This window comes from Orcinus orca, chromosome 1 (assembly GCF_937001465.1).
Source record: "Orcinus orca chromosome 1, mOrcOrc1.1, whole genome shotgun sequence".
Taxonomy (NCBI): Eukaryota; Metazoa; Chordata; class Mammalia; order Artiodactyla; family Delphinidae; genus Orcinus; species Orcinus orca.
Genome location: NC_064559.1, coordinates 44,323,563 through 44,336,560, shown reverse-complemented (window position 1 = coordinate 44,336,560; position 12,998 = coordinate 44,323,563). Strand labels below are relative to the sequence as shown.

Sequence of the window (12,998 nt, the reverse complement as noted above, 5' to 3'; positions counted from 1 at the left end):
ACTCCAATAAAGATGTAAAAAAAAAAAGAAATGTGATAGTGGTGATAGTGGTTGATGAAGCAGATTAGCATAGCAGCTAGGGCAATTATGGACAAGTTACATTCAACCTCTCTGTGCCTCAGTGTCTTCCTCTGAAACTGAGTTTCTTCATCAATGGTGATAAATACTGGTACCAATCTGACAGAGTTATTGTAAGAAATGAAGGAGTTCACAAATTTCCTAAAGGCTTAATGTTTGGCTTATCATTACTAAATGCTGGTAATTAGTAGTAAAACAATATCCCTCTAAAAAAAAAAAAAGAAGAGTTGGATTTTATTTTATTTACTTTTCCCTGGACTGTGTTGAATGACTATCATCGACAAGTTCAGACTACTTTTTGCTGAGGATTAATGCACTGGGAGAGCTGAGAGAACACTGAACAGTAGAGCTGTCTTTTTCTGGACCGGTTCACCTTAGTTTCCCAAACTCTAAGTCTTTCCCTAATCCTTTCTCCTTTTTATTGTAGTAAAATGAACGTAACACAAAATTCACCATTTTGATCATTTTACAATTCACTGTACCATTCAGTGGAATGTACTGCTGTCACCATGTTGTGCAACTATCACCACTGCCGAGCTGCAAAACATCTTCATCACCCCAAGAGGAAACCTACACCCATTTAAAGGAGTCATTCCCTATTTCCCTCTCTTCCAAACCCCTGGCAACCACTAATGTATAATCTTTTCCGTGTGTATGGATTTGCCACTGCTGGACGTTTCACATAAATGGAGCCATACAGTACGCAGCCTTTCGCGCCTGACTTCTTTCACCTAGTTGCATCCGTGATGTAGCATGTATCAGTAATCCACTCACTGTTATGGCTGAATCCTTCATACTGTTTGAACACAAAATTAAAAATATGTTGAGAGTGAAGCTCTGTTTTAATGGCACATCTGTTAGGCCAATTCATTGAAAGAAGGTGAAAATGGAGATATTGTTGTGAAATGATAATCGTTGAGAAGCCTCAGCCAATTGGATAATGAAAAGTTTGGGAAATGTTGCCAAAAATTATCTGCTTTATATTAAAAGCCTTTTAAGCAAGGGAAAAAAAATACAGCTGAACAGTCATCCTAGCCAGATACATTGAATGATGTATTTCATCAGTCAAATGAAGGTCCATGCAAGACAGTGTTTATGTTTACTCAGTATTACAACTGGCATAATACTGTAAAATGTAATAATGAATTCATTGTACCACTCAATAAACATATATAACTCATAATAAAAAGGATTCTCATTATTAATACAGGTCTACATAATGAGACTGAGTAAAATCTTTTATGCATAGATAGTGCCTACTATGTGGTAGGCATTGCTCTTTTAAAAATATTAACTTATTTAATCTTTACAACTCTCTGGGGAAGATTCTATTTTTCACAGAAGAAACTGAGACTAGAGAGGTTATAAAACTTAAGACACACAATGCATATGTGGTAGAGCCAGGAGCCAGGATTCAAACTTGGAGGTTTAACTACGACATATTATCTTTCCTCACCAGTAAAATCTTATTAATTCTAAAGACTAAATACCTTTAGGAGGAGTGCAAGGCAAATTCACATTATGTGGAAATCCACCCTATAGCAGGTTATATTAGGGTGAGGATCCACTGCCATAATTTCCTAAAGATACTGGAAAGAATGAAAATTTACTCATAAAAATATACACTAGGACTACTTATCTAAATCAATAATGCTATCTATTCCCTCTCTATTGTGCCTTATTTTTCTACTATTCTTCAAGATACAAGACTTCAGGAACATAGCCACTCAAACTCAAAGCTTGAATAAAAAAGAAAAAAGAAAAATAAAGAAGAGTCCCTCAAAAACTAAACCAAGGCCATCAAAGTAAAGAATTATTATTTATTCCCATTTCTTTAAAAAATTCATGACCTTACAGAATTGCCTATACCAATGTAGTCATTATTGATCAAATAGCACATAGTATCCTAAAGTACAGACTCGTATCTTTGAATGGTGACAAAACTGTACATTCAAACTCTGAAGGTGCTCTTTTGTTTTCTAAGACATTAAAAAATAAGGTCCAGAAAACATCAAATTTATACAAGTAAATATTTTTCTCGATTGAAACATTAATGCTTATGGATAATTAAAATGAATCCTTATGCATTAAAACATGTTTGTTTTGTTGGATTAAAAAAAAATCTTTCAACAGTTTATTCAAATAGTATGTTATCTCCCTAAAACTAAGCAAATCAACACCACTTAGCAATAACAAAGCTGAGGACTCCAAAGTGAGCAGAAATAGCTCCTAAAGGATCACCATGAATGTGATGGTGATAGCTATGCACTTGACTCAAAGAAGAGGTCTTCCTCTGTATTCCATGTATTCTTAACTTTCACGTAATTCTCACAGCCCAATGATCTGATTTACAAGAAAAGGAAGAAAATGGAGTGCTACAGTTGCTTGCCTTCCAAACGCTACTGGAAATGATCTCATCCTTGTCACTAAATTCAGTGCACCATTCTCTGTCCTTCTTTTGCCTGATCTTTACAGCTGCAAATGGCATTGATGATGACTCCCAATCAGTCTTTGCTTTTAATTTCCAAATCAGTACATTTTTATGGTGGCTTTTTGTTTTAACCATTCAAGTTAATTCTTTTCCATCAACCTCATGGGATCATTTTCTTTCATCCTCCTCTTAACTACCTTTGTCCCTCAGGCTTCTATTCTTATCATGTTCCCTGGATAACCATATCCCTTCAATTATTTCTATTACTGTCTATTTGCTGATGACTCTCAAATACATATTTTTAGGTCAAGTTTCCCTACTGAATTCAGTATCTATACAACTGACTGCTTATGAAACATCTTCACTTAAGATGACTCCTGGCCATCTCAAACTCAGCACTTCTCCAAATGAAATCCTTTCACTTCTTAAACCTATTCTTATTTAATTTTTTATCACAGTGAATAACACCATTAACCACTAAGTTTCCCAAGTGGAACTTCAGTATAATCCTTTATTCTTCCTCTCACCCAGTCTTATCAAATCAATCCTAAGTCTTGCTGATTTACCTTTTTTCTCTCAATTCCTTTCACTTCTCTCCATTCCCATTGCTAAAACTATAGTCCAGTCCACCATTTTGTCTCATCTATATTATTTCAGCAGCTTCCTAACCAGTCTTTCTGACTTAAGTCCATCTCCCTTAAATGCATTCACACAGCAGCCAGAGTGCCCCTTAATAAACATAAATCAATCAAGTATTTTCCACTGCATAAAACTATTCAATTGATTCCCATTTCACTTAGTCCAAACTCTTTAAAGTGGCTCATATGTTCTAGGGCTTACCTACTGTTTCAGCTTCATTTCTAACCCCCAACCCTCTCAAAGTCTACCCTTGGGGCCCATCCTGAACATTTCTTTAATTTCCTCAAATACGCCACTTTTTCTTTTCCTTCTTTCATTCATTAGTTATTATTTGCTCTGCCCAGAATACTGATTGCCTGTCCTTCTCTGGGATACTTTTTACTCATCCTAAATTAGACATCCTTATGGAGCCATTTCCTGATCCCCTCGACAACATCAGGATCACTTGATATTTGTAGCTACATCATCCTGGACTTCCCTAGCATTACTCTCATCACAAACTTATTACAATGATTAGTTTAAATGTCTTCATGGTAATAGAAAGGGTTTGTCTGCCATGTCCCATTCGGTATTCTCAGAACCTAGACGAGTGTACGTGTGGGAGTTCAATAAGCATTTGTTAGACAAATGAATGAATGAATGGCAGGCAAATCAATCATGTTTTGGTTACATACTCCAGTAAAAAGAGTCTGCTTCTTAGTTGACTCTGCTGGGATAATCTTGTTTCTCTCTGGAGGGAGACTTGGCCAGGCCTATTTATAGTAAAGGTTTAAAGTATGTTTCCTCAAGGTTTTTAGTCTTTGCAGAGCCTCCTCAGCATTCTAAGAAGCCTGTGATGCTACTAATGCCTCATCTCACGGTGAAGAACATCATGCCTCTTGTATAGACCCCTTAAATCAACTTCCTTTTCTTTCCCTTCTCCTTACCAGCTCCCTAACCTTTGCTATTGTTCTTACAACTCTGCATGACAATACCTGAACAGGCTATCCCAGAACCTGGGCTTCCCCATCCTTCCTGGATGTAACCTTTTAAAACTTAAAGAAGGTTTAACCCTTTCACTTTAGAAGAATCACTAACATCTTCATCACCAACTAGGAACATATATTAACATCTGATAGCTTTTCAAGGTAGCACAATCTCATGGTTACAGAGGCCCAGTATTTTCCTCCCCAATAGTGATTCCAAACCCAAATTTAAGGCAGTTTTCCTTAATCAGATAAGATCAATAGGATGGCCTAAGAAATATGAAAGTTCACTATCTTGGAAATTTCCAATGTAGGAAGTTTACAGGAAGCTCACTTGAAACCATAAGTATTTATCACTCCACTGATCCACTTAACCAACTACATGGCAGATTCCTTACGGCTAAAGATCACTGCCCTATTTCTTATCAAGCTCACCCTTACTTCCCACCCACAGAAAGAATACCATTGCAACAGAAAGAATAAAATATCTAGGAATAAACCCACCTAAGGAGACAAAAGACCTGTATGCAGAAAATTATAAGACACTGATGACAGAAATTAATGATGATAGAAATAGATGGAGAGATATACCATGTTCTTGGATTGGAAGAATCAACATTATGAAAATGACTCTACTACCCAAAGCAATCTACAGATTCAGTGCAATCCCTATCAAACTACCACTGGCATTTTTCACAGAAGTAGAATTAAAAAATTCACAATTTGTATGGAAACATAAAAGACCCCGAATAGCCATGGCAATCTTGAGAAAGAAAAATGGAGCTGGAGGAAACAGGCTCCCTGATTTCAGACTATAATACAAAGCTACAGTAATCAAGACAGTATGGTACTGGCACAAAAACAGAAAGATAGATCAATGGAACAGGATAGAAAGCCTAGAGATAAACCCACGCACATATGGTCACCTTACCTTTGATAAAGGAGGCAAGAGTATACAGTGGAGGATAGACTGCCTCTTCAATAAGTGGTGCTGGGAAAACTGGACAGCTACATGTAAAAGAATGAAATTAGAACACTCCCTAACACCACACACAAAAATAAGCTCAAAATGGATTAAAGACCTAAATGTAAGGCCAGACACCATCAAACTCTTAGAGGAAAACATAGGCAGAACACTCTATGACATAAATCACAGCAAGATCCTTTTTGACCCATCTCCTAGAGAAATGGAAATAAAACCAAAAATAAACAAATGGGACCTAATGAAACTGCAAAGCTTTTGCACAGCAAAGGAAACCATAAACAAGATGAAAAGACAACCCTCAGAACGGGAGAAAATATTTGCAAATGAAGCAACTGACAAAGGATTAATCTCCAAAACATACAAGCAACTCATGCAGCTCAATACCAAAAAAACAAACAACCCAATCCAAAAATGGGCAGAAGACCTAAATAGACATTTCTCCAAAGTAGATACACAGATTGCCAACAAACACATGAAAGAATGCTCAACATCATTAATCATTAGAGAAATGCAAATCTTAACTACAATGAGATATCATCTCACACCAGTCAGAATGGCCATCATCAAAAAATCTACAAACAATAAATGCTGGTGAGGGTCTGGAGAAAAGGGAACCCTCTTGCACTGTTGGTGGGAATGTAAATTGATACAGCCCCTATGGAGAACAGTATGGAGGTTCCTTTAAAAACTAAAAATAGAACTACCATATGACCCAGCAACCCCACTACTGGGCATATACCCTGAGAAAACCATAACTCAAAAAGAGTCATGTACCAAAATGTTCATTGCAGCTCTATTCACAATAGCCAGGACATGGAAGCAACCTAAGTGTTCATCAACAGATGAATTGATAAAGAAGATGTGGCACATACATACAATGGAATATTACTCAGCCATAAAAAAGGAATGAAACTTAGTTATTTGTAGTGAGGTGGATGGACCTAGAGACTGTCATACAGAGTGAAGTAAGTCAGAAAGCGAAAAACAAATACCATATGCTAACACATATATATGAAATCTAAAATTTTAAAAAAATGGTCGGAAGATCCTAGGGGCAAGATGGGAATAAAGATGCAGACCTACTAGAGAATGGACTTGAGGACACGGGGAGGGGGAAGGGTAAGCTGGGACAATGTGAGAGAATACCATGGACATATATACACTGCCAAACGTAAAACAGATAGCTAGTTGGAAGCAGCCACATAGCACAGAGAGATCAGCTCGGTGCTTTGTGACCGCCTGGAGGGGTGGGATGGGGAGGGTGGGAGGGAGGGAGATGCAGGAGGGAGGAGATATGGGGACGTGTGTGTATATATGGCTGATTCGCTTTGTTGTAGAGCAGAAACTGACACACCATTGTAAAGCAATTATACGCTAATAAAGATGTTAAAAAAATTTAAAAAAGAAATTTAACCTGGGCAAGAATTTCTAGCAAAGGAAAAAGTGAGTATGAAAGAAAATATTTTCTGAACTATATTTTGAATAGCACAATATTGAGATAAATATCATTTAAGAAGTCAGTGTTTATGTGAAGTCAGTCAACTCTACTATTATGATTGTGTTACATAAAGTGAAAGAGAAAACAAAGTTGTCTTTATGCTGATTACAACTATATAAAATAATGAATATATATAGGCAAGGATATTAAAGGTAAAAGTATGGAAACTGTGGATTTCAACAATCACCTAGTGAATATCTACCATGTAGCAGACCTTGAGCTTAGGGCTAACTTTCTGGAGGTGCAGAAATTTTGAGTAGTTTTTTTCCTCTTAACTCCCCCCTTATTGATGTTATAACATTGCCTGCATAGATTCAGCATATAGCATACCAGCCCTGAATAAACTTTGTGAGGGCAGAGATCTCTCAGGAATGCTATTTATTTGATAAACGCACATGTCAAAATTGGACAGCAATTGCCACTGGGAATCTTTGTAAATATTATCTAAATATCAAAGTAAAAAATATCTTGAAGGACTCTAATTTTTAATGTTATAAAGAAAATAAAAAATGATTGAGAATGTTTGAGTCAATATTTCTGAACCGTAACTCTGTTTACTAAAGTATGATTTTTTATACCTTACTATACACTGCGGTGTGATGAAGGATAATTCTCTGCCCTGTTTTTCATATTTGTTAATGATTCCACTTCTGAAAGTATCCTTGTCTTTATGCTTGGTCAGTCTTCATTGGAGTAGTCATTCTTAGTGACGGAAAGTATTGGGTTGGCCAAAAAGTTCGTTCGGGTTTTCATGGTCCAGGGAAAACCCGAATGAATTTTTTGGCCAACCCAATACAACATGAACTTAAGAGAATTTTCAGCGTTCTCAGTTTGAAAAGAATATTTTAAATTGCAGGTCTTTTAAATGCTTGGTCTTTATCAACTGCGTTTCTAAGATTATTTTCCTCCAAACAACTCTACAAAATGTCAGCGACATGTTTTTCCAAGAGAGTAAAGCTGATTTGTGAGGAGCAGTACTTCCTTATACTTTTTTCCCCTCTGATCTGTTTCTGAGCCATGCTTCTGTGATAGGAAGTCTTAATCCTCCTCTGACTCTTGATCTTAATCCTCCTCTGACTCTTGATAAGAGAACAGAATCCAGATGCATGTCATCTAAAATCGTTCTCTCCACATGGCAAAAGTCACCGTCTCCCCACCAGCTGAGACGAATATTAGCTAATGTAAAAAAGGCTCTACAATTTTAAGCCATGCTATCCCATGAGTCCTGTTTTCTATAAAATTCAACAATCACCAAGAGGCTGAACATTATTTCATTTTAGATCTGTTGCTTCATTTATCTAGATGAGCCTGTGAAGTTCCTCAAATTTAGAACAATTCTAACCCAAATTATTTGTTCATTTACATTAACTCTCTAGTTCACTATGACCTTCAGAACCACCCAAAAGTTTGTCCTCTTGAACAAGTCTTTAGCCCTCTGTACATTTCCATTAAATCGGAAAACTCTGTATTTTCTGCTTCAGCTTTCCCCCCAAGATCATGACTACCCCACTTTCTCTAACTACTTATTAGCTTTGAAATTCTACAATACTGTTTATAGAGTTTGGGGTTTTGATCATTAATAGATAAATAATAATCAGAATTTGCTAATATCTTAATTGTCCATTTCCAAAGATGAATATCTCAGCAGTTATTTGCAGGAAGCTACTTCAGAGTGGAAATCTGTGGTGTAACTTGGAAATCTGGCAACAGCAACTCTGCTGGTCCTCCATGGTAAGATAACAATTTGGATTTTCTTTCTCTCAAAGCCCCTCCCACCAATCATTTTCCTTGAATCACTCCCTTCCCATTCTTACTTCATGTACAAGGCCTTTTTTTTGCAGAGCTACAGTCTTTTCTAGTGATTTTTCCCTACAGATCTTACCCTGCCTTACCCATATTTTCTATTCTAATAGGTTTTATTTTTTCTTCTCTTGTTCACTCAATTAACTATAGATAATAATCACTTGTTACAGGTAAGCCAGTCCCTTTCATGGAGTCATAACTGGATGAGGAATTTTTACCTGAAACGCTGTAAGGTTTCTGTAAGGTTTTCACAATTACCAACAGCCAACTCAAGTATTGGATAATACTTAGAAGAGCCTCAACTTTTCTTTAAAGTAAATATTCTATTTATGTGCTGATCTAATCATTGTTTCCAGTGTGGGCAGAGTAACATGGATAGAGAACATTTCCCCAAGGATCTAAAGCAAAGCTGAACATTTAGGATTTAATGGCCATTAAGTAACTTTCTTCACCAGGCATAGGACTACTGAGGTTCTTGTCTTTGACCACTGCTTTTTCCTGTCCCTTCTGACAGTGGGATTTTAATTTACTCATCTCAGTACTCAGATGTTTATCTACCTTAATGACTTGAGGAAAGTTAAATATTAAAAGCAGGTAGCTTAAAAAAAAAAAAGCAGGTAGCTGAGTTGAAATCATCCCTCTGGTTAAATCTGTGAAAATAATTTGAAGCCTACTTTGCATTCCAATTTCAGAGGTTGCCTAGACTATAATTCCTGACAATTATCATTAGCTCATTTTCTGAAGTATTGCCATTTCGTTGTATTGTTGAACTGTACTATTAAAAGAACAATTCCAATTATTCTCTTTACAGACCAGGTTAAAAAAAAAACTAAAAGGATTACAGAGTGTCACATTATCTTGACAGAACAGTACATGATGTTTTTCTCTGATTTTCAGGAAAGTATATGTAATATTCATAAGGTCTCCTTAATCTAAACTACTTTTTTTAGTTAGCAGTTTCTTCACTTCTTAATACCACATATTTTAACATAACTGTGTAAAGATTAAGTATGATAGTGTCAATAAAAACAATGTCAAGAAAGATAATATCAATACCATGATTTTAAATATCTTTCATCTAAAATTACAAAAGGATAATATATAATATTAACTGCACTAATAATGAGGTGGGGCTGCAAAATCAGATATTCACTAGTGGAGTCAACTCAGCTTCTTAATTTTTGTCATTGTAGTGACATATTGGCTTTGTGTCACTGAACACCTTTGAAATTCTCCTCCCTGGTCTGGGGTCACTTTAACAATCCATATTATGGAGCTTATCCAACTTATACAACATTTTACTGTGTTGTAAGGATGGGGGTATTAAAATTCATGAAGCAAAATAATTTATATACTTTTTAATAAAATAAAATTCTCCACATTTCTATATGACTGAGTTATAGTAACTAGATATTTGTCAGTACAGTGTGGAGCCTCTATGATGGGGGGGTGATGTTGGGATAGCTGTGCAAAAAATACCAATTATACATTGATCCTGCAGCATCTTACTGTGCCATAAGTAAAGATTTCTCAAAGATTCATGGGGATATGCCAAAAGACACAGAAGACAGTTTGTCCCAAGACTGGGACAACTTGACGATAAAAATAAATGATATTTGTAATGGACTGTTAACTCACTGATTAGAGCAGAAATCCATGAAACTGTACTGATAATAAATAAATAAATGAGAGTTTGATGATGAAAGAGACAATCATAAACTCTCAAAATACCTCCCTACAATATATATATTAATTACGTATTGAAAAGAGTAACTTTATAGTGGAGAAGCCTGGCAACCACTATTTTATGTAATTGTGTACCATCTAAGAGGATGCAATGAGAAGAAGTTCTTCATGTGTTATTTAGATTTATGGTGGGTATCAATCACTGTGACATTCATATTTCACTGGCACATTTAAAAAGATATATAATAGTCGTAGTTAAGTGTGTTTCTGTTCACTGATAATTATATCCTTTGCGATTATTTAACCTAAAATGGAATATTTTAGATTTTAACTTAAAAATATGCATGGACAGACCTCACTTTTCAAAATACTTTCAGGGATTCACACACACAATTGTGGAGACTGCTGTTCTGGACCAGTGTTTTGTAACTATGGTATCAGGCAGCAACGAGAAAAGGTTTTCTCCTATGATCCATTCCCTTCCCTTCCTCCAGAGACAGAAGTTGTGGCACACTTCTTTATTCTCCATTTCACCTTTTTGTCTTTCTCTATCCCAGGGTTTTAAGAAGAGAATGTAAATATTTTGGTTCCCAAGATGATTGATTTAAGAAGTGTCACCCAACTGTGAGCTTCAGGGGCTACATGAACCTCTTAAAACTGTATATACACTGTTAGGATTTGTGCATTTTTCACTGTGAAAGGGGATCAGAGCTCTTAACAAACTCAGAGGATGAAACCCAGTAAAGGTTATGAACTCCTGCTATATTAAGTGAATGCAACACTGATGTTTATAAGTGGAGTCTTCCTTTTTAAAAGTGGAAGACCATTCAAAGCAATATATTTCTAAGTTTCATGGTGTGTACTGTTTTATCTCAACTGCCTAGCACAGTACAGGCACATTGTTGACACTTATAAATCTTTGTTGAATAAACGTCCCAGAAGCCAAATGAATTTTCGGGTGTCACAAGGAGGTGGGTAGAAAACAGAGAAGAGGATGGTGAAGAGTATTATGGAGAATGCCATAAATTTCAAACAAGGAGTGTTATGATATAAAGGCCCATTGGAATGGGCTGGGAGAAAAGCTACTGCACCCTTGGTGCTTCCTGAGTGAGACAGACAAATAACTTCATGAATAAACACATAATTACAAATCATGATTAAGTGCAGTTAAGCCAAAGTAAGATATGCGATGAGCGCATATAAGGAGGAGGAACAATTTAGATTGAAGGGGTCAGATGGGATGTCTGGAGAGATGTGACATCCCATCACATTTGATGAGAGATTTTATGTGCGATCCAAAGGATCTCTGTGGTCAGCAAGGTGATGGGTATGGAGAAGAACATTCAAGGCCAGGGCATAGAGCATGGGAAGGGAAGAGACCGGTGTGAAAAAGAGCTTGGTGCAATCAGGGAACTGAAAGAAGGCCCATGTAGCATGATTCTAGTGAATCCACGAGATGAGTTTGAGAGGTAGGCAGGGTCCAAATTATGCATGAATACAGAAATCATGGTAATTAAAAGATCTTAAACTTTATTCTCAGAGCAACGGGAGGCAAATGAAGAATGGGCAGCAGATTTGGGTTTTAATTTCTGTGCATGCACTACATGTGTTGACAAAAAAACTCCTGGGAACGCAGAGAAAAGAAACACAATTCTCGCTTCATTTATTTTTATCAAACTGCTACGAACATTTACTGTATGGAATGACCCTAGTGCCTTCACTTGGTCCCTCTGTCTCTAGAGGAATGCTGAGGGAAGAACACGATCTCCACGATGGGCAGGAGGACAGGGGCTCCCTCGTTCCATTGCTGTCAGCATATTCTGGTGCATTCGAATTTATGGGGCTATTGGATATCAGCAATGTGATTACTTTTATAAAACCAAGATCTTTAAATCGTAGAGTTTTTGTACAAGTAATAAGATGGGGCGTGGCCATGAAAATCTTAGGCACCAACATACTGGTGGCACATGCTGCATGGTGTAATACTTAAAGGTCATCTATGCATTTTTCTTTTTTTAAAGTTTGATGGCCTGCTTCTTGATGAGAAAGGTTTTCTGCAGGATGCTACTTGGCAGGTATTTTGAAACAAACTCATTTAGTCTCTACCCCTTTAAAGGATATAAGGTATATAAGATGGCAACTGCTGTTCAAAAGAAGTTTTTTAATGTGTACAATGGAAGAAAAACTGTAAATGGGTGTTTGCAGATATTGTCACTGTTATATATGTTCCCCCAAATGGGGTGCCGCTTATCAAATCACATGTCTTAATACTTAGCAAACTTGGAAGAAGGATTTTACCAACTGTAGAAAAGTCTCCCAAACAAAGGGTTTCAGTGGGTATTGAACATGGGCTAACCTTAAAAACAATGGCTTGGCATTAGAGAAGATGGATACTTCCTAACTGAAGAAAATAATTTTCACAACTAGTGAATAGTATGTAAAGATGAGTACGATGTTCAAAAGGCAAAATTTAAACATGTACTTCTTTCATTTGTGTCTACATGAGTTAGGTTTTTCTGACATGACAGCCATCAAATGAAGAATCAAAATCAACTGCACTATGAAGTAGAACTGGGAATTACCATAATATGGAGTGTTACATCCAGATCTGGAAAAGTAATGGGACATACAGATCGAACTGTTCTCATTATTAATAACTTTTAGTGACAGCAAAAAGGTTTTGTATTATCAGCAGGCACAATTAAAACATTTAAAACGACTTCATTTTCACCTTTTTAACATTTCTCCCTTTGCATACGTTTTAAATATATATCTAGTGTATTGGTACAGGAACACAGTAGTGCGTGTATGTAATTTATAACTAAATATGCATACTGTAGAGGCACGTGCTCAAAATGTTTTTACTAATAATGATTCACAGTAAAAATTTTGGAGACCACTAAAGAAAGGAAA

The 12,998-nt window shown here is 36.4% G+C and overlaps 1 protein-coding gene across 7 annotated transcripts in view; it reads right to left on the bottom strand.

Annotated features, from left to right (window-relative positions):
* The window catches only part of KCNK2 (potassium two pore domain channel subfamily K member 2), a 231,297-nt gene that overhangs the window by 24,714 nt on the left and 193,585 nt on the right, over positions 1-12,998 (bottom strand). The window lies entirely within an intron of this gene.